The following is a 23,297-nucleotide window of genomic DNA, read 5'->3' on the forward strand; positions in this document are numbered from 1 at the left end:
CAATATCCTGGGCCACTGTGGCAAATACTATCTATCTTCCTCACATATGAACATAATATTCAGTGCTATGAAATTAGTTGTCTGGGCAGGTGTATTTTCTGCATAGTAATCAACAAAAACAGAGCGTTGTGGGACAGCATCTGGCTGTGGGGGGTTATCAACACAGTGAACAATTATAATGCCAGAAGAGCTAGACTGTACAACCTTACTCATGGTAGTGAGCAGCCATTCACAAAAGCGGCCTCATTGATGTCAGTGGGATTTTTCATGTGAGCCAGTGAGTGAGGTTCGCACATCTATCCCTTAATAAGCAAAGGGCTTTGTTCTCATCACAGCGCAGAGGGTTTTTCACCTGTTCAGCTCTTAGCCACACAACATCCACTAGAAGGGCTATCTGAAGCTAGGCAAATTCAGACAGGAAATAAGGTGTACATTGCTGACAGTGGGAGTAATTAACCATTGGAGCAATTTACCCAGGGGCATGGTGGACTCTCCTTCACTGGCAATTTTTAAATCAAGATTGGCTGTTTTTCTAAAAGATGTGCTCTAGGAATTATTCTGGGGAAGTTCTATGGCCTGAGTTATACTGGAAGGCAGACTGAATAATCACAATGGTCTCTTCTGGCCTTGGAGTTCGTGAATCTATGAAACTCCAATTTTCAGTGGGCATTTGTTTGAATAGGAACTGAGTAAAAACAGAGGGCTCCATTGTCCCTTCTGCTGTATGTCTTTGCAGAAAGGGAGCTTGTGCCCTCAGAAGGGAGAGTTTAACCTCTGTAGATTGGTTTCCTTTTCCTTCCTGATCATGGGCTTCAAAGGTCTGTAGGGAGCACAGTGTGTAGGGATACGGCTAGGCTCCTCAGAAATCTTACCTGGGCCAAAAAATGGGAACAGCAGGCAGAAATGCTGCAGAATCCTGCCTTGTTGGGTAGGGGGTCTGGGGCTTACCATCCTGTAGGAGCTGGGCTCTCCAAGCCTGGTGGGAGTTGGAGGAGGGGGGCAGACCATGAAAAGATGCAAAGGTGTATCCTTGTGGATTATACATGACTCCTATGGATTTTGAGAGAGCATTGCATTCTGGAAATGGGACCCCTAAGCTGTTGGGTTTTGGAGGAGCAAATCCTGCCCCCCAGTGGCAAAATGAATGGGAAAATCAGAGTTGAAACTCACATAATTTCCCTTCTCCTATGTTTGGTATTCCTGGGGAGGTAGGAGACGGGGAAGGTTTGGGTCTAAACAGTGGGGAAACACTATCATTCTATTCCGTTATTTCCAACGCACTATTACAATTGTATTTTAAAATATTTTTACTGAAGTTCGGATTGCTTCATCTGTACAATAATTATTATTATTATTTGTTTTTTATGTTATGGTAGCACCCAGAGATGGTTAATATATTGGTTAAAAATAGCTTGCAGTGACATGTTTAAACTCTGGCAAGACACAGATATGGTGTCACTATTGACGTTTCTTTAGCACAAATCATTAAGGTCTAAATATTGAAAGAAAAGTATTAAAAGATACACCCCCCTCCAGGGGAGCCTCCCACTTGAGCAATGACTGTCTTCTTAAGAAATCATAGAATGTGCTATGCTGCAAAAACAGAGTTAACAAACATGCATTCCAACACTGAATGGCTGTTTGGGCCAAACATGTTGTATTCACTATTTGCCAACATTCCCACAAATAGTTTTTGTTCACACCAATGTTCATGGAAAAGCTGTTCTTCCTGGGCCTGATCCAAGTCCCATTGGAGTAAATGAGTTTCTATTAACTCTAAAGACTGCCATTGAACTTAGTGGGCTTTGGATCAGGCCCCGTGCATCTAGTTCTGTTTGCATGTGAATGAATGTATTCATGTGCGAACAAGTGTATTTTCTAGTGGCAATTTACCACCTTGAGCAAGTGGCATCCTCCAGTCTAGGCCTCAGTTTCCCCATCTCTAGAACATTGATTGTGATATTTACCCTTCTTTGCAAACAGCTTGGTGATCCTTGGATAAAAAGTGCTATGTAAGAGCAAAGTAACATTATTAATTACTAATAATTCTCATTTAAAATAAATCAGTCTTCCAGTCAGGGAACAGAAACAGTACCATGTGACCAGTCAGACCACAAATAATGAATAGTCAAACTGAACAGTTTGTGAACAACCCTTAGGCTGAAATTTGTTTGCATGAGCTGTCAAACTATTATGAATAGTATCAACAGATCTAATACATTTAAATCTGATATTTAAAAATGGATATTATCACGGAACTTGGGAAACTGGCTTGAAACCCCATCCTGTTTTGTGTTTGCTACTTCGTGTGTCACAATTTTTTAATTAATTTGATCATAGTGCCTTATACCTCTTACTGGAACTATAATCTATTTACCAGAGCTGCTGTTCTATTTCAAAAGATGTCAGAATAGGATTCCCCATCTATTCAGTGGAAAGTCAGCTATCCCACAGAGCCATTCTTTAATCAATTCTAAGAGGGCCTTCCATAGAGAGCTAAAAGTGCTCTTGACTTTATTATAATACATTTCTTCACCCCTGTTGAACAAATTGAGTCAAAAGGTCACCTTAATAGCCTATGGAAGGATTTTTAATTTTTTGTGGAAATTTACAAAATCTGCAAGTTGGAGTATTGTTAGTGATGTATACTTCAAACAATAAGCACCAAAATGTTATAGAGACGGACATTTCCATATTCTTGAATTTCAATAATTTTCTTGCCCGACAGTCTCTGACCTTTAAGTCACTGCTGCAAGGGCAGATCAGAATTCCCTAACAGTTAGAGTTCTGGTCAAGCCACTAGCCACATATTTCTGTGGCTATAATTGAGTGCACTACAACTTGGCAAAATAGGCACCATATCTGACGAATCTGATGCATACAACTATGACTGCAGAGCCAGTGACGTCTGCTATTAAAATGCCAAAAGGAACTTTTCTTCTGAAGATAAAAATGCCACCCCAGAGACAGCAGGCCACTGCTTGGGGCTATGCTGCTTAAGTAGCCTACTGTGACCCAAGACTGATTCAGCTGACCAAATAAGAGGGCTTCAGGGAGCTAATCAAAGACCTCCCTTGCCCTTCACTTAGGTGGCAGAAACTTTGAGTCCCTCTGCAAGGCGTCTACTGTAACTGGCAAGTTTTGGATCCGAATGAAACTGGTACACCTCCAACCACTGTAGGTCAGCCTCCACCCTCTATTCAATTCCTGGCCCACTGTCTTGCAGGAAGCCATAGGCTTCTCTCAGTGTCCTTCCTTTTGCCAATCTGAGCAAGTGGTGCCTCAGCTGCTGAGCCACGCATTCATTGGAAGTTATAATGATTTTTATAAAGCAAGGGCAATTAAACATGTTGAAACCCTTCCTGTAAAATGGCAGCAGTGTTTGAAAGGCATAGTTTGAAGCTAAGGTGTTACATGCTACACAGTGTGTTGCTAAACACAGAACAATAATTCCTAAAAATAAATAACTTGCCTTTCACAGGACTTGATCCCGATTTGTGTAGAACTCCCCCGGTGTGAACTGTGGCAATTGAGCACTTCTCAGGATCCCCTCTGCACCTCGCAGGATTAGGCCCTTCATCTTTTTCCAAGACTAAAAACCAGAGAATTTATATTATGCATAGCAAACAGTAACACTTTATTTGGGACCTGGTTTTGTTTTATTACAGAGTACAAAAAAACCCATTCTTTTAAAAGAGCAAGAACTCTGTTTTACGTTATAGCTTCGTTATAATACATTTGGCTGTCCCTCTGGAGAACTAATCCAGATTCACCAGCATCCCAAAACTCACTGCCCAGCTAAAAGATTGATGTGAGTCACATTTGGCGGGAGTGTGAGGGGGGTGAATAATGGTTATGGCCTGAGAACTTCAATACCAGGTTGGAACAACATTTATGGTTGATTTACAAACACTTAAAACATACAGTGGAAACGCCAGTGTAATTTTGACTACCAAGGCACCTTTGTAAGAGTTCCCTTTTAATTATCATGCCTAGAATTTAGTGCTTTTTAATAAACTGGGAGAGCTCTTACATTTTGGGATAGGAAAAGAAAAGAATGTACTTTATGTCACTGCTCTGCAAATGACCAGCATTCCACACTGACTTAGATGACAATAAGAAAACGACCAAAATATACCCGTTTATTGTTATCTCATTGGTATGTGCAAAGATGCCACCAAAGATGCCTAACTTCTCTCTGTGTCACAGGATGGTCCCTGTTGTATTCCTTACTAAGCAATGCTTACTGCTAAAGCCCATGCCAAGATCTGACTCTACTATTAAGCCCACAGAGAGCCTGGATTCCCTGCTGTGGGTTGTGCTCATTGTTGACATGCTTGGAAATCAACACAGAGCTGCGAGTCCATACTTCTAATACAGAAAGTTAAGGTTAAGATCAGCTTCCTGTTTAAAGCTCAACTGTTCTAAAAGCTGTAAAATCCTTACGGTTAATCAAACTGCCTTGGCGTGCCTCATGGGGACATGGGGTAGTCAGTGAGCCAGATTTTGGGTCCCTTTGGCCAAGGGAAACAGCACCTGGGCAAAAAACCCAGCTTTTCTTAAAGTTGACAAATTTTGGCATCATATTTTGCTGACAGACAGAGATCAAACCAGAGCTCAGGTCATCACACCAGGATCTCAAATGTTCAAGAGTTACCCCAACAGAGTGCATGGCACCCGCCAGCCCTCTGGGGGAAATCAAACTAAAACGTTATTTGAAATAGAGTTTGCTTCTCCTGTTAGGTACATTAAGGGTGGCTCACGTGCCTAATGGATTACTCTGAGCATGTGCAGCGTAAGGGGCCAACTATCTGGAAAACTATTTCTACATCATAGTTGCTGGATGGCTCCTAGGGTGTACTATAATCATCCGCTCTGTACCTGGCATTAAATGCACAGACTGCTTTCATATCCCACTGCACTACTGATAGTACCTATGGCAAGAAAATCCTAGTGACCTGTTAATGACACAACCAACACAATTGAAGTGGTGCGGACTGGAACCTTATGGTACACATGCACCTCTTTCCTTTGATAACGCACATGGGGGGCTCAGACCTAGATCTCTTCATGTCATAATCGCAACTCTTCCAAGCTGCTCCACTTTATTCCTTCACCATTCAGTACAGCTATGTCTACCACAGTGAATGCAGCTAGAGTGCATGCAGATTATTCCCAGTGGCTATTGCCATCTCCAGGGGTCAGAGTTGGTTGCCAGGGGGGTTACCTTAACTCTGTATTTTCTGGTTTTTCAAAAGTTTTGAGTTTTGCTGATCTCAGCATTCTGGAAGTGTACCAGCTATCCCTGGGCAACCTTAGCTCTTAGTTACTATGATTTTTGCCATTTAATATGTATATTTTGAATCAGGGAGTTGTATTTTAGAATCCTGGTTTGCTTGTACTGCACACTGGGTTTTCTGTGGCATAGCAGGTGAATGTACAGTATGTGAGAGCAGAAGAGTATCATCTGGAAGGAGAAATACCTTTAGCTGGAAGGTTTACAATAGCAGATGCTCAGGTAAGATGAAAGAGTGTTTGCATCTTTCGCTGAGGAAGAAAATTGGTGGCAGTTGCAGGAAAAAAGTTAGCTTTTGTGATACCATAGGTGGGGAATTGGACAACTATTCTGATGGTTATGGATGTGTAATTACTGTGCTTTACTTACTGGTTAGCCTGGTAAATTATGAATCTTTAGTAAGATGAATAACGTTTTAGCCTAAGGATGGACAAAGTGGCTTGGATGAAATGTGATCCTCTTCTAAGTACCTCCCCAAATCTTTGCCCTAAAGTTGAACTGAACTTGATTTTTTTTAATTACCCCTCCCTTTTTCCCAAACACACACTTCTCACTGGATGACAGGTCTTTTAGAAGGTTCACTGGTTAGCTGACCTTTCCAATATCCAATGTCTTCCAGTCCCCTCAACCCTTCCATATCTCTTCCTTTCAGGAAAACAACAGGAATGGACAATGGGAAATGTTGCTTCCCCCGCTCCACCATTGAGAAAAGAACCCTGAGTATCCACTGCTTGTTAGGTGTGAGGTAGACTGGTTTATTATTAGCATGTCTTTACTGGGGGTAGTATCATATAATGCAGGGATAGTCAATTATTTTTTGTCAAGGTTCAAAAATCTTGGTCAGATATAGTCACGGTCCAGACTCCAGAGAAACATTTTTCACATCTCAATAAGAATAATGATAATAATAAGTAAATAAAAAAAAATTCACAGTCCATTCAAAAGCATCTGGCAGTCTGGATTTGGCCTGCGGTCTGCCTACTGACTACCCCTGATGAAATGCATCTGTAGAACACAATGCTTTGGAAATTTGGTCTGATAACCACACAGCTACAAGGGCTATGATGAAACCGAGCTTCTGTTAGAACTGTGGCGCAAGGTAATAGTACTCTTAATATCTGAAGCTGATATACTTGAGGTCTCTTGTCAGCAAATAGGTGGAAAAACTTCAAACATATCATCCTCTGCAACAATGAAAACTAACCTGATCTAGGCCAGAGTCACCTAGCAGACATAGATGCCATTCAGTTGTACTCAACAGTCCAGACCAGCAACTTGCAGCTATTTAGCAATGCAGTGCTCTAGACCCAAAAGGGTAGGAAAATGTGATATGTGATAGAACAGCTGCTGCTAATAATAATGCAAATAGGGAACCAAAACTTTGTTTTTAAAAAGTAGCTAGTCCACCTGGCTATGCTACCTTTTCCATGCCTGCTTTGATCTCACACCAGACTATATCAGGAGTCATAGAGCTGTACAAGTGTTAAATCAGTATAAAATCAGAATCAGGCTGCATTTGTTTGTGAGAGCAAACAGAAAGTGCCCTAAATCTCATATTTATATTTGTCACTCTTTTTTGCAATCAGTATATTTTTAAAAATGTCTGTTGAGTGGGAAGGGGAAGACAACTGGGAAAAACAGACTTGCAAATTAGAACAATCTCTGATCTATCTTGTGATGATTTAATATAGCATAAGGCTCTAAAAGACCGTTGCCAATTCTTGAAGGGGTGATTGAGGAAAAATGTGAGAACACATGGAAATGAGTAACATATTGCTTTGTTTCATAGTAACTTATTCACTTAGCAAGCAGACTTCTAGCAATCTTTATTTGCAAGGAATCTCTGTTCACTGCAGACAGTGTAAGGGCTGTGAAGTACCAGCAGCAAAACATACGGATCCTGATACTTTTACTCATGTTGCAATCAATGGGGCTATGCCAGGAGTAAGGTGATACTCGATTTCAACAAGGATGTCAGAATCTGGCCTATATTGTGTGAGCCGCAGGAAAGATTGTGGATAATTTTTCATGACATTTCTCACAACTTCTTCTGCAAATTTGATTTTGCTTATAAATCTAATTTATCTGTTAAAATTGTGTCTGGCAGGTCCTTGCTTGGTCGGTCCTCCGCTAGTCTCTTATGCTTTTTTAATTTCATTATGCCTTACAAATATTGAAAGTACCATTCAAGGAACATACTTCAGTATAATGGATAAGAAGGTCAACCCCCCCCCCCCTTTTCTTGGGGATGAACACAGCCAATTTCATTTTTCTGCAGATTTGCCCTAAAATGAGTCTCTTTAGCTGCTGGTCTTTGTCCTGTCCAGAATGAAAATACCACAAAAATGGTCCAAGATACTGAGACTTATGGAAGTGATCTTGCAGTTCTGACTTATTCTTATAGACTATTCTAGTATGTTGTTTATAAAATATGGGCAGCCAGAATTATTTTTAGTGATAGGTGAACATATTTTGCCTGAATGCAGTTAGGCCTCATAGTTTCTAAATTGGGCCACATATTTGAGATTTTCCGGACTCCTTACATTTTCCTAATCTTGACAAAGTGTGCACCTAATTCTTGGATGAAAACTTGTGTTTTTCTTCCTGGTTCAAAGCACAAGTTTCCTCCTGGAGTGAAATGACAATTTGTCCTTCTTTTTGAAATAGAAGTTATCTGAGAACTGCTTGCTCATGAGAGTTCTAGTCTACATAAGTTCTCAACTTGGATGACAAAAATTGTACTGAAAGTATCTGGAAGGAAAGAGAAAAAAGAGGAAGATGGCCTAAAAAACCTTTGATATCTCTCTCTCTCACACACACACACACACACACACACACACACAGCAAAAGGCAGAGGGAGGAAAAGGAGAAGAAACAGCCTTTATTAAACACAGGTGTTGTGGACATGGACCAGAAAGGAGGACATTATTAAACACAGGGGTAGTTTAAAAAGTTACAAGGCTATGAAAAAAATCCTTTCCAATTAAAATAAAAAGGATTTTAGGAGTTCTGAAACAGAGCTGGGGGTGGCAGTGCCAGAATCTTTCCTTTTTTAAAACTTTTAAAAAAGGCATGTAATGTTGCATTAGGCACCCCTTGTTCCACCATTATGTAGGACAAACACATAAAACAAGGCTATAGTGTCCTGCCATTCTCTGTGCTGCACTTGCCTGTCTTAATATCTACAGAACCCTGTTATCACGGTTAATGATCATCTGATGCTTTGAAATTGAACAGCAGCGTATAATTGGTTATTATTACAAGTGTCCGACTCTAAAAATCTTTGGAAAGGATCATGTGGCTTCCAATTGTGGGTGGCCATGTACTAATGCCATCTCTTGTACTGTTTCTGCCAGCTGATGCCCTGGAGAGTAACAGAGTTGCAACTAATAAGTTAGCAATTTGCTTGGCTAATAAGAGAGTGCACTTAAGCAATTTCTATGATTTGGGTGGAGGTTCCACTACACATTTGCAGTGCCACCTGTTTTCCCTGCCGTTTGCTGCTGTGCGGTGGGAAGAAGGGGTTCAGTTAATGACACCCACTTGTGCCATCATTGCTTTTGGGGGGTGCCTTCTCTAAAAAGGGTTTGTGCTGCTGTTGTGATGTTTGGTGTGTCATCCTCACCCAGGACAAAGGGTGTCAAAGGTTGTAAAAATGTAATGGCTCTTCCCATTGACAAAATGACTCCCAAATTAGGACCTGACTAATAAAGAAATGTCTGGTGATGCTGTGCGTTCCCCACCACATCATCTGTGTGATGTATTGTAATAAAATTGATTCTTGATGTGACCCCTGCACATATTTTGTTACCCACTGTTCAGTGTGTGATACGCATCCCTCTCTGTGTCCGATTCACAGAGGATGTGACTCTGTTATGGCCCGCAGCTACAGAAACTGGCTCGTTAGTTCAAGCTATAGAGACTCAAGCTTTTAACTCTGGAGGTCCCCAGAGTTCAACATTTGGTGTCAGCCAAGATTGGCGGGCATCACAATATCACAAACAGGGATAGAAACACTCACCATCTGAACACCATCCCTGTGATGCCATTTAATAACTGTTCAGCCCAGCACGGACCTCTGATGATAAGAAAAATGCTGGTGCCACTACAGATGACAGTGGTGATATTTCTAAAACTGTCAGTTTATAACTCCCTTTGCTGTCAGCATGACACCACAGTAACATCAGCACTCAGCAAGGCACATGTCATTGGTTTTCTGTTTGTCAGGGCTGATTTTGTTCACTCTCCAAAAAAGTTTTCTTTCTAGAAGACATTGAGACTTTTGCTGTTATGGCAGAAGAGATTGCTTTATAAGGAGCCATTATTAACTTAGGTTGATTTGACTACATGGACCATTGGATCCTAAAGCACCTCTGTTTCTAGGGCTAAAGATATGTAGCAACATTTGAGCAGAATTATACTGATTCTTAGAACAACATTTTATGGAAGAAATTCTTGAAGGCTGGACAAGAATGTTTTTCTATCCTCAGTGAAGACAGAAGTGCAGCTCTGTAAGTTCTCATATCAAGATCTTCACTCTTAAAATTCACATGAGAATTACTTGGAAATGGGACTTTGAGATGGCATAGGCCAAGGAGGAGATATTTGGCTTGGGGGGAAAATGGCTACGCTCAAAGTTTAGTAATGCTAGTTGCTGGTACCTATCCATATAGTTGACCTGGGTGTTTCACTTTGCGCAGTAGGACTGTGATACTTACATTTTATGGCAAATTAGCTGTGTTAAATGTTGATATTATAGAGCAAGACAAATAATAGTAATAGTACCAATGAACAAAATTCATGCAGCCTTTCAGTAAAGGTAGAAGAACTTTCAGAGAATCCATCCAGTGCCTGTCTGCACGCTACATCTTCCAGTAAATGGTACTTCTTAATACTTCAAATATTGTATCTGGAAGTGGTATTTCCTCTGCAGCCTATAACAACTAGTGTCTTAGCTCTCTTGGCTCTCCCTCATCCAGAGTTGCTGCCTGAATGGGTACGTTGTACAAAATCAGATTGATTTGGCATACAGCAGGGTACTCTCTTCTAGTCTTAAAGAAAGCCAAGTGCCTCATTAAATATTTTGCCAGTTCTTGTTTTGAAACAGCACTTAACTGCATGGTTACTACAGCCATTACAGTCCCTGTAAGTGCTACAATAAATTCCCTGTCACCTGAAAGGGAATGTTTATATACTAGACCAAAAAATAAGTTTTCTATTACTGCTCCTTGAAAACAGTTACATTTACAGAATAAGGAACTTTGATTTTGAAAAAAAGGCAGTTGATATATATCTTTCAAAGTGATGCAGGAGGTCAGGCTATTGCAAGGACAAGGTAATATTGATGGTAGCCTTCCTGAATAAAAGGGCACTCTTTCTTGCTGGTTTAAAGTGAACGTTGATATTCACTTTTGTATCTGAGTACTTTTCAACATGACAGAGCAAGGCAAATTTGTCTTTTCTATGGCAACCTCTGTAGTAAGTATGCAGAGTTGTTGTGGCTGTGTTGGTCTCAGGATATTAGAGAGACAAGGTGAGTGAGGTAATATCTTTTATTGGACCAACTTCTGTTGGTGAGAGAGAGAGACAAGCTTTTGAGCTTACACAGAGCTCATCTTCAGAAAGCTTGACTTTCTCACCAGCAGAAGTTGGTCCAATAAAAGATATTACCTCACCCACCTTGTCTCTCTGTAACAAGTAGTAGTTAGATGTGTGGGGCCAGATTTTGCTCCCTGCTGATACTCTTTTGTGCCCATTCTGTAGCATGCATAAATGTAAAAGGGCAGGAGCAGCTTGTTGGGGAAAAGTACATAGGCATGAATCTTGAGAGGCACAACATGGAATCTAGCTCATAGACGAGAGATTGCAAAAGAAAATCTAATACATTCAGACCATGGTGTTTTTGTAATGGAGAATATGCATGTTGTTCATGGATTCTGCAACAAAAATGTTGATTCTTAATATGAAAACTTACAGTGAAACTGGAACTGAGGGAGTAGTCTTTTGGACAAGCAGGTACCAAGCCAATTAGAGCTTTGTAGGTCAAAACTAACACCTTAAATACCAGAACCACGAGGTAATGAGCGATTGTTCATAGAAACTAGTGTTGTGTGCTCGAGGCGAGATAATGCATTTAACAAGTGGGCTGTGTGACATTCTGTAACAGCTTTAGTTTCCGAATGGATTTAAGGTGCAACATGGCAGTTATCTAACCTAACGGTGACAAAGGCCTGGTGCTAGTTGAGGTCTGCCTCTGAGAGAGACACTCATAAGCGCCTGCGAAGACATAGATTTTAAAAAGCCTTCCTGATCATTGCTGCTACCTGATAATCTAGAAGCAGCTGAGAATCCACCCAGTTTCCCAGTCGGTGTGTACATGCCACAAATGGTGGACATATACCCTGCCTAAGAGGGGCCGGTGTAACCTTTGCAGTATCCTCCAATTGATTTTCCCAGCTCACCAGCCTCATTTCCAGCTTGTTCAGAATGATCAGGCAAAATACAGTTTGGGATTGTCAGGGGTATACAGAGATGAGTAAGGAGTTCAGAGACGCAACTTATTAATTAATTATGGACTTCTAAAAGGCCCATTATGATAGATTTAGATTGCCTTACTTTGCATAGGGACCTGCAAATTGGAGGGTCTATAGCTTGAAGAGATTAACAATATCACAGGAACCTTCATTTTCATTTCATTTCAAGGTCTATTTTTCATCACCGTGAAGCTTGTAAAGAAACCTTTAATATAAACATATGAGAACTCATTTTGTAGTTGTGCCATTGAAAATGAATGCTTTGTCTTTTAAGATTTAAGGACCTATTTGTGCAGACCGCTTGTTGGACCTCCCTGCAGGCACCCCTCTTCATGTTGCCAAAGTTAGGCCGGTGGCTGCAAAAACCCAGCAGCCAACATTCTAACTAGCCTGTTTTGACAGAAGTGCATAGTTCAGTGTTCATTAGTGCGGCATGATGCTAGCTGATCATGCAGCACTTTTTGAAATTCTAAAAAGGCTTCAAAAGCAAATTAAAAACAGTAATTTGAAGTCAGAATTCTTTGGCTTCCTGAATCCAGAATAAACATACATGAGAAGCAGCCTGATTTCACTACTCCTTACACAAAGGAGTTACCCTAGGTTTGAAAATTTTCAACCCTCAACTTAAATACACTGGGACAAATTCATCCCTGCTGTAACTGCAGTGAGGTGAGTGAAGTTACACCAGGGTTTAATTTGGTTTACTATTCACATTTTATCTTCTACTAGCTTGCTATATGTACAGTTGTCACTCTGAATTGTGGATATGTCTACACTTAGGGTGGCTGTAGAGTACAGATACTGCACACCCAGCTAGCATGGGTATGAATAGTAATGTAGATGGAGAGACATGGCTTAGGTGAGGAGAGTGCCCTACATGCCTGATTCCTAGTGTATGTATACTATATGGCTGTCTACATTCCCTCTCTCTCTCTTCTATATATAATACACACAAACACACCCCTCATTCACTATCTAATTGATTATTCCACATTGTCCATTGGAGACAAAGGACATTATGATGTTTAAGAATAAACAAAATTGTCATTGTAAATTTATACAGATTACAGTAAAATGTCAAGACAACAGCCAGATTTCATTTCCAGTTTATGGAGAAGATATTAGGATGTCAGTATTAAACAAAACATTGTCAGTATGTATCTGCAGAAACAATACTGGTATGCAGCTACATGAAGGCATGTCAAATCAAGCCTTTGAAGTTATGTGGGACGTATACATGAAGGCAAATGAGCTACAGTAAATGCATATCTATGCAGAAGACTCTGATGAAATAATGAAGTTAAACTATCAATATGAGCACATTCCACCTTTATGGGTTGTCCAGACACTGGCTCTGTAGTGGGAAGGGATTCTGGGAACAATACTCTTTTTGTTTTGTTTTTAAATCCTGGAGGTTATTTTAAACTTACACTGTGTGTGCTTGAATTTAAACTAAATAATACAAATTGGAATTGGATTGTCTTTCAGAATTACCCTTTTGTTTGTAATACTGGGCATTCTGCTATGAAGTCGTAAAGAGAGAAGAATCTTGTACATTGTCTTTGGCTTTGTGAGAACATTTCCTGGTTTCAGTCCATGTCAGTTGTTACCCCCCGGAGTTTTGCTGTAAGATTTGGCTTTGAACAAACTCAATTTCAAAGTGAAAGGGAACCAACATAAACCAAATTTCACTTGCTTTTGTGTTGGAGCCATGCATTTTATACAATTTTATACAGTATTCTAAATGAACCTAGGTATCCTTGAAACTGGGTAGAGTCACAGGAAAGGTTCATGAACCTTCGTGAACTGTTTGAACATAGTTTGATTTTTTTCTTCTTGCCCTGAAAGCCAAAATTGGCCAAGTTTCTTAAGTTTTCACTGCAAACATTTCATGCAGTGCCTTTATGATTTTTCATTTTTTCTCCCAAAGAAGTGTCCAAATCAAACAAGTATATTGTTATATACAATGTCATATAGGCTCATTCAAAGGAAATTAAAGATACAATATTCAGCCTCTATAAAAAGCAGAAAAGCACCTTGAATATTGTGTTCAGTTCTGGGCACTTAATTACCAGAATGATATTGATGAACTGGGAGGAGTTTAGAGAAAAACAATGTGATGGAGGTATCGATTTATGAGGAAAGATGGAAAGAGCTTGGGAACTAAAGAGGCTGAGAGTGGAGATGTGAGTCTACAGATATCTGAAGGGTGTAAACACCAAGGAGGAGAGGAAAATATTAGTGTGATATGTGGGGGTATAATTAGGAGTAATGGGATTCAATTAAGAAAATAAACATTTTGAACAAACATCATGAACATTTTCCTGCCCTTAATATGCATTAGGCTGTGGAAAAGTCTCTCAAGGGAAGTGGTGGAAGCCCCATTAAAACTAAACTAGACAAAACTCCACACAGTCAGGGAGCTGAACTGGATGTTCCAATCTTTTATTTTCCCTCGTGTTCCTGTGAGGTAGCTGAGAAAATAAAAACAATCATTGCTAAAAGATTTTGTGGGGGATGAACTTAGAATGTCTTCTGAGCAAAAACCATTGGAGAGTTTGTGAGATTCCCTTTCAGTTCCTTCTGACTTAATTCCCTTTCTTAAATTTTCAAACAATTACTTTTGTGCTTTCTCTTATGCTGCCCCTCGTGCTGGGGACAGGCTCCCTGTAAACAGCCACATAACTAACTCATTATCCTCCCACAAACCCTCCTTACAACTTTCCTTTGCTATGAGGCCTACAGCACACTGACAATTGGTAGATTGCTGCTATGCTGAGACCACTGCCTGTTATATGGACCATGGTACTTCCCCATCTATCTGTTGTCTCTTGTCTTAGATTATATTGTATTGTATCATACTGTAGATTTGGGGCAGGGACTCTTTTTGTCCTGCACCTAGCACAATGGGCTCCAAGTTCATGACTCGAGCTCCCAGGCACCATGATAGTACAAATAACAATAAACTCCTTCAATGTCCCTGCAAAGTGTATTTTACAAACAATTCTTCATAAGTTTTATTGTTGTTTTCAAAGAACAGCTTAGACATTCTACCTTAAACTGAGGCAGTTCTTCATAGAGAGATTTCCTAAGAACAAGTGAAATGCCGCTTTGTTAGGATGTGAGGAAAGTTTGAAAGAAGCTTTTACTGATGCCTTTTTATTGAGCACTTCCTCCTCCTCAAAACTTAAAATGCCATCAAATAGCTCTACTTTTGTTGAGAAGGGGAGATGTTGCATTCGTGGGTCTTTTAACTGTATTTACTATACTGATCTGCAGAGACAAAGTAGCAGCAGCAACATTTTATAAGCTTTGTAAAATAATAAAATTCCACAAAAAGCTTTTCCAGTCCATGGTTCCTCATCGAACATCTCTGCTCGGTGTCCGCGTCAGGTTCCCTTCGTTTGACCCTTTGACCTCACGCCTGTCCCTGTTATCTCATTAGTTATCCCCCGGAATCATTTGGCTTCCAGGTCCTGTGGATTCTCCCCTTAGGCTGGGGGTAGGTCCTTTAGCAGTGGGCCGGCTCCACCCGCCCACTTCCTGGATCCCAATAGGATCTCTTCAGCTTTGGAATACTTAAGAACAGAAGCAGGCCATGGAAACAAAGTAACCAAACAGTTGTGAGGCTATCAAAGCAGAATACATCTCTGCTGTATGCATAGGGAAGGAAATGTCACATCACTATGCCAAGTTAGCATAGAAAGCAGATCATCGATTAGACCAACCTACTACAGAAAGTGTCCACTTGTGGCAAGTTGATAATACTGTGGTGATTTGTGGAGATGGGAAACAAGAACAGTTCAGCATCTTAGCATGAAATGAACTATGAGGATCTGCCTAACCTCACATTCCTTTTCCTCTTCAAAAGAATGTACAGTTCAAGCAGGAATAAGATACAACATCTGATTTGTTTTTAAAAATAAAATTAGATAGAGCTGTTTCTAATAATACAATGGATTTTCATTTAACTGTTCAGGTAGAAATGAGTTACCTTTAACAAAAAGGCATATGAAAGTGTAATATTCCAGATGTACAATGTTGCCAGTGTGCTTTTATGCAGAGGTCATGAATTTCAAAGTAAATTTAACCTTAATTATGTTGGAAGTCTCTGTAGATTTTTTTAAAGTAGCTGCAAATGCTCAATGCAGAATATAAAGCAACACATTTCCTATTAGGGAAACATATTGTTAATTTGTTAAACAAGTCACACCTGATTGCAAGTTACACCTCATTGGTATGCCGTTAAAACAGACCCCTTCACATGTAGTTAGACATTATATCAAACGACTTGCCAGCATAGATTTTTTTTCCTTGGATCTTGGAAGACAATAGGTTGTACATACCCAGGAACAACAGCATTTGAATGAGAATTATTTTCAACTTTGGTTTTTGACAGGGACTCTTAATTATTAATCCCAGGCAAAAATCTTCATTAAACTGGAGTTAAGATTATAAACATTTAACAATTATTTAAGGGAAAAATCCTTGTGAGAACACCAGTTTTAAAGTAACCCAAGCCCATAAACACTAGCCTAGTAATTCAAAACTAAGGTTACATTCAAAGCAAACACAAAATCCTCCAACCATTTAAAGCTTGCACAATTAAAATCACACATATAACCTTAACTGTGCCCCTGTCCCTGCCAACTTCCATTGCATGTGTGTGCCACACTGTGGGTGTGTAAGATCAAAGCATTTTGCTGAAGGAGAGTTAATGAGGAGTTAAATTCTCAAAAGACAGCTGCAGACACAACTCCACTAAATCCAGTTTATTTGCATATTTTTTCACTAGAGTCGAGGAAGTGTGAAATCCTTGTCTTAATTTTGGACATATATTTCCATGATCTGGCAAGGGATCACACTTAACCTATATATTAGAGATGCAGATTGTATCTAAAAGTAGGCTCCTGAGTCTGTAGTTAGGCACCTAAATAAGTGGCCTGATTATTAAAAAAACTGAGCGCTCAACATCTCCCAGTGACCTAAGTGAGGGTTGTTGGGTGCTCAGTACTTTTGAAAACCAGGTCACTTATTTGGGCACCTAAATTTAGACTCCTACTTTAATTTTAGGGAATTGTGCCCCATTTAAACTGCATTTCCTGTTTCCTCTCTGTTACACAAAGCTTTCCCCCCACATGAACTTACAGATAACTACTGTGAGGGAAAAGATCCCTGTTATACAGAATAAGAGCTTTAAAAGCACCCAGGAAATAAATAAACAGAAGCTGCAAACTCATGATGCTTCTTCCAGTGTAAAGCTAATCTACTTCATCAGACCATGACTGAAAACAATGGAGACAATTGCTGAATGATTTATAAAATAATAATGAGGGGCATATTTAGGGTATGAAATGAATTGTTTTGGGATGTCAGACTATTTTCATTTAACTGAGTTGATTAGCACATTATCTATTGAATCATAGAATCTCCAAAAAGAGCATTAAGGTTTCATTATCTTGCTTGGGTACTTTGCTTGCATATCATTGTTCTATGTGTTGATTTCACAGAATGAGATATCAACATTTTTGATCTAATCCAAAGATATGAAAAATGTAAAATGGTAATTTCGTGAGACTGACAAAAATATGAAATAAAAAAGTTAGAAAAGTGCTAAAATATTGCATCCTGAGTAGCATTCCAGTGCACAAGATACACCAGTTCACGATAGTATCTCATCATTGTTCATCATACTTTGGGCTCCTCTGGGCTCTCATGCACTCTTGTCTAGTCAGGATGAAACTAATCTAATAGTGTGTAAGGGCTGCAGATGAAATGTGTGCACCTCAATGAGGTAATAATTCTAAGGCTTTGGGGAGCCCCACCATCCTTGCAGAAGACTGTGTGTGGCTGGAGAACAAGAATGCAGAAGGCCTGGTCCACCCACCAAACAGACAGACCCACGCTGCTGAGCTAAGCACTGGCAGGCCCCCCTGCTGCTGCCGTCCCTCTTTCTCTTTGGAGGGAAGAGGGGAACCATGCTGCTCCTGAGGGGATGGAGATCCCTGCTGCCACTCCTGGGAGAGAGGGCTCTGAGACAGGAGAGGGGACCCCCAGCCATTATCACTCCAAATGGTGGTTAATGCCCCATTTTGCAGTGTGTCTGTAACCCTGTATAGCCTTAACCCAGCCCTGGTCAATAGTAATGTATGTCCAGTGGCAACAAACTTCCACGTATATTGTGTGTAGGTGGCTCCTATTCCAGTTCAGGGGATGGAGTAGCAGGGGAGGCTGTGGAGCTGCTGCATGACCTGCCCAAATGTTGGAGGGTGGATTTGCTTCCCATCAACATTCCCTAGTAGTTCACCCATAGAAAGTCAATAAACTCAGGCTTTGTGCAGGGTTGTGCAGGGTTTGGGTGAAATTCACCATTAAAAAATACGTATTGTTATGGGGTATCTTTGTTTTAACACACTCATTCACGGATTAAAACTCCTAAAATGAGCATGCAGCAGTGCATTTTGGTTGATGGATCTTTGTGAACCCAGGCTATTTACCAGTGCTAATGCTGAATGCAGAGTCCTGTAAAGCTGGTGGCCCAGCACAGCAGAATTCAGGGAAGGAGGTGTGAGTTATCAATACGATCAGCCAACACAAGCAACCATCTGTCGATATTATACTTGTGATCTCCTGCAGAAATAGCATGTGTGTTCTGAGAATTTCCATCATGCATGACCTCTTGGTTGAGGGGGAAAAACCTGCGTAACTGGCTTAGGGATGTAAAATACTAAATGGTTAACCCACTGGCCCCACCCCGTGTTGGCTGATCCCAGTTGTGGGCCAGCCGGCTGGAGCAGCCCTAGCCGCACCGGCCCGCCGACCCCAGCCCTAGCTGCACCGGCCTACTGGAGCAGCTGCAGAGGCCCCAGCCCCTCTCCCTTTAATCAGTTAACCGTTTAAACTACATAACTGTAATTGTTTAAACGGTTAACTTTATAAATGGATATTTACATCCCTAAACTGGCTGCTTGGGAAATTTTACATCCTACAGTAAGAAAAAAGATGCAATTTCCTTTTAGCTTTTGGGAAAGTATAAGGGCCAAATTTCACCACCTCTTCTGCAGATGGGCAAAAGGCAACTGAGTAAGGAACAATCACTGTACTCCACTCCAGAGTCCCCCAGAACTACTGGAGTTCCCAGTCCGCAAGTCCTTTGTATCCAACACTTATACACTATTCTTTGGCACAGCTCCTAAAACTTAGTTTGATCAGATAGTCATTAACCTCACCATGAAACATCGCCAATAAATTGATTTTCTGGTCCCTGGCAAAGAAAATATGCAAACGGGGCTCTGCATGAAACTGCATCCAGGTTAGTTTCTGGGTCTGTATTAATGCAGCAAAAGCAGGATTCTTGTACTCCTATTTTCACCCAGACTTCAGTCTAATGGGAATTATGGACAATGAGATTTTTGAAAACAACAGTTTAGGAGCAGATTTCAGCTATCCAGATGTAAAACAGAACAAGCTATGTTTAAAGTATTGCTCAATATGACTTGTAAACTTGTGCATGACTGCTTCCCTCCATGATATGGAAGAAGGAGAAACAGGAAGGGAGTCGAGATGGGCCCGAGCTGTGAAGTTTGGATCCTCAAATATCAGGATTAATAGGAATCCAGGGATTTCGTTCAGATCATCTCTAGAGGGGAGAAATTCTTGGCTTAGTTTTCTCTGGCAGAAGATATGCCTGGTGTGGCATATGTAGCTTGACATTTTTGTGTTTTTTTTTCTTTTTGGGGGGATGGGAGAGTATTGCAACTTTAAATGTCTGACAATTCACCTTGTACCCAGACAGAACCACCATTTTGTTATCAGAATTACTGCAGCCTGTTCAGAGGCAGTACATGGATTGTGCTCTAGCGTTCTTTTATGATTTTCTTATTGTTGTTTTCCTTACTCTAAAGTAAGTCATTCAGATTGAAAGCATCTGGCTGATCTTTCTCTAAGGAAATGGAACAACTGGAAACATAACAGTGCAGAAGCAGCTAAGCAATAGATAGCTCTTTCATTTAAGATGCTAGCATTCTGCAGAGCAGTATTTGGAAAAACAAAGGGAATGCCAAATGAAAATTAAATGGAGGGGGAGGGTGGAAAGAGGGAAGGAATAGGACGTGTTGAAAGATAAATGGCTATATGCCCAAGGGTTATGAGTGCCATCTAACAATAAATACACTAGGAGTTAAAAAGGTCACTGTGAATAAGAGAGTGCAAAAAGTAATCAAGGATTAGAAAGACGGACATGCATTGTGTAAAGAATGAGGTACTGGAGTTAAGGGTATAAGTACTGATAAGGAAATGCAAGCTGGAGAATGAAAGGCAGATTGCACAAGAGTTTCAAATGGTTGCATAATAAAATATGCTACAAGAACATAAGGACAAAGAGGTCAGCGGGGAAGAGTGGAGCTGCTAAATGTGACAATGGTTGACATAAGGGGACGGATTCTTGGGTCTAGACAAATTACAGACAGTGCAAATCAGGCTTCGAGTGCAAAGGTGGATAAAAGTTCCCCCTTGTATTCCCCTGCTCTTGGGGTGGTTGTGTGAAGGGTCAGGTGGACTGCCTCAGAGTTGGGAGGATTCCAGCCTTTGGGGATCCATTGCTTTGGGGATCCATCCCAGACTGCCACATGGAACTGCCGCAAGGCCGCAGTTCCATTCCCTTTCAAATGGGATTTTTAAATTTTGGAGCTTTGTTCCCAATTGGAATTAAACCAGATGTCAAAATGTCAAAATCATCTCTGGAAGCAGAGTTACCTTTTTCTGTTCAGCTCTAATGATGATATTTGGCCAGACCAGGGGATAGTTTTAGAAATCTAGGATTCTAATTTATCATACCGAATGCTGATTCACTTGAATGACAAATGGGCCTTAAAACTTCTGAAAAAACTAACTAAAAACCCCCTTCATCTGAGGAATTTATAGACATAATATTCTGTACTGGAAAGCTTTTGAGGTAGTACTGCATATAATCAGAGTTGAGTGCATAAAGAACAAACTTTGAAACTTCACATTGAAAGTCCTTGTGGTTCATAGTGTAGATTGGAAGTTAAGTGACCCAGTGGTGTTTGTCCAAGATAGGCTTGGATTAATTTTGTTCACTTTATACATCAGTGACCAGAAGGAAGAAATATGCAAAAAGGTAGTACAGTTATTGATTACCTGAAACAGAAGAAAGGTGGTGGAAAATACTTTGACATGCCAAAAAAAAAGAAAAGAAAACAAAAAAGATATCAAGTTTACATCAGGAAACGTGTCTAGCACTACATAAGGGAAATAAGAAAATGAGGTCACATTTAGAACTCTAATTTTATTGAGGAGAGTGCACAGACAACCTTAATTCTAGCATTTCCTAATTATAGAGTGTCACAGCCAGATCTAGTGGTCAGAGCCAGAGTCCACAGTCATGAGTTGAGAGTCAACTGGGCCAGGATACTAGGAGATCAGAAGCAGGAGACAAACTTGAGATCAGAACCACAAGTCAGACACCAGGAGTCAAGCTGGCTTAGGATGCGAACAGGAGCAGGATGGCTCTCAGCAGGTACCTGGGGCGGCCATAGAAAGGGGCGGCAGTCCATCCGTTGTTGGGGTGGCACCTCCAGGTCTGTGGTGGCAATTCGGCGGCAGGTCCTTCAGTGCCTTGCTTCCACTTTGGCGGCAGCTCAATCACCCCACTTCAGTCTTCGGCGGCAATTCGGCAGCCGCTCAATCAGGTTTTTCCTTCTTTTTTTTTTTTTTCACTGCTTGGGGCGGCAAAAAAGCTGGAGCTGGCCCTGCCATGGCGGAACCTCCAACTGGGCCTGAGCTTCATGGATCCTGGGTAAGCTAAATAAAGTTTAGTTTCATGCCTACTGCAATATTCTGGTCAACCCAAAACAGAAATTTTTCAAGGTTTTTAAAATGTTTTAAATTTGTAAAAAAGAAAATTGAAAGAAATTCTGAAACAAAATACCTTTCCAAAATTGAATGTCAAAATGTGTTTCAGAAATGCTGAAATTGAACTCTTTTGACACTTCTGAATTTTTTCCCTTATTTTTTGGCTGAAATAATGAACCAAAATTGACTTCAATGTAGGGATGGTTTTGGTTGACCTGAAAGTTCGACCTTTTTAGTGAAAAAAGATTTTGCATGAAAAATATCTCTCACCTCTATCTGTATGTTTAGTTTATGAAATCTTCAGCATTGTCTGGGGCAGCAGCAGGGCACATATTGCAACTAAAGGTTTGAAAGACTTGCTCAGGACTTTGAAGGAAGCAATGATAGAGAAGTACAACTGTGTCATGAAAGAAAAAGGCAAGACGTATAGTAAACAGGCTCTTTGACCTTTTTCCTTTTGAAATGTCTTATGTTTCTCTTTACCAGTGAGAATATGACAAACTCTGGCTTTTCCTATGAAAGCCTTCCCTGTTGCCAGCCCTCCCTTTCCTCAGTTATTGGGATTTGGTGTTATGCTCATTGGCTTGTGATGTGATGTAATCCCTAAAGTAAAGTTCAAATGGGGAGATTTTTTTTCTTGGTACAAAGGGAATATGGGGGAACAGAAGGAACAATCCTATGTAGAATTCCTTTAAAGAACATTGTCTCTGTTTGGTATTAGATCACCTTTCTCTTGAAGAAAGGACCCTTCTATTAGTCCTATTCTACATATGATCCCAAGGCCTGGTGTGAAAAAGACAAATATGGCGGAAAAGAGACCAATGCAGTTTTCAGAGGCACCACAGAACAGAGCAAAGAGATGATAATCCCTCTCTATACTTTGATGGAACAGTCACCCCTGGAATACTAGAGGGTGTTTGTGTAAATCAAGCTGAGGATGGAACCAAAGACTGAACAGACTAAGTATCATCCCTCCAAATACTCAGTGCAGATGGTCTCTTCTTCACGTGACTTTGGCTTCTTCAACACACACCGTTCCTCATGCCCAGGCCCTCCAGGATCATGCAGTAGAGGCTCATGTACTACGCTCCAGAGGTCCTAGGTTTGATCCTGCCCGCTGACAACCGGGGTCTCTCGGTGTTACAAGTCGGGGCTCGTCCGGGATTTGAACTGGGAAGTATCTGAAGCTTGGGATGCGCTAGGGGAAGTATGTAACCCACCCACCTCTCCTGAATGTGGTGTTTTGTTCCATCTAGTGGCACCGAAATCACTTAGAGAAAGAGATCAATGAGTCTGCTCTACAGCCTTGGCTAATAGCCATGCGGCTTTTAGCTCATACAGTAGAGGCTCATGCACTAGGCTCCATAGGTCCCAGGTTAGATCCCGACAACCAGGGTCTGATGGTGTTAGACCAGTGTGGAGACACAGGACCTCTGTGTGAATGGCTTTTTGTCTCTGGCAATTCCCCAACATTCATGTGGCATAGGGGTTACTTCCATATGTGAATTTCTGTGTGTGCTTATAGGGAAGGGCAGCAGATCCCAGATCCCTTGAAGAAAAGGTCGAATGAAACCTTGCATGAAGAACCTTATTGA

The sequence above is a fragment of the Chrysemys picta genome, chromosome 5 (assembly GCF_011386835.1).
Source record: "Chrysemys picta bellii isolate R12L10 chromosome 5, ASM1138683v2, whole genome shotgun sequence".
Classification (NCBI taxonomy): domain Eukaryota; kingdom Metazoa; phylum Chordata; order Testudines; family Emydidae; genus Chrysemys; species Chrysemys picta.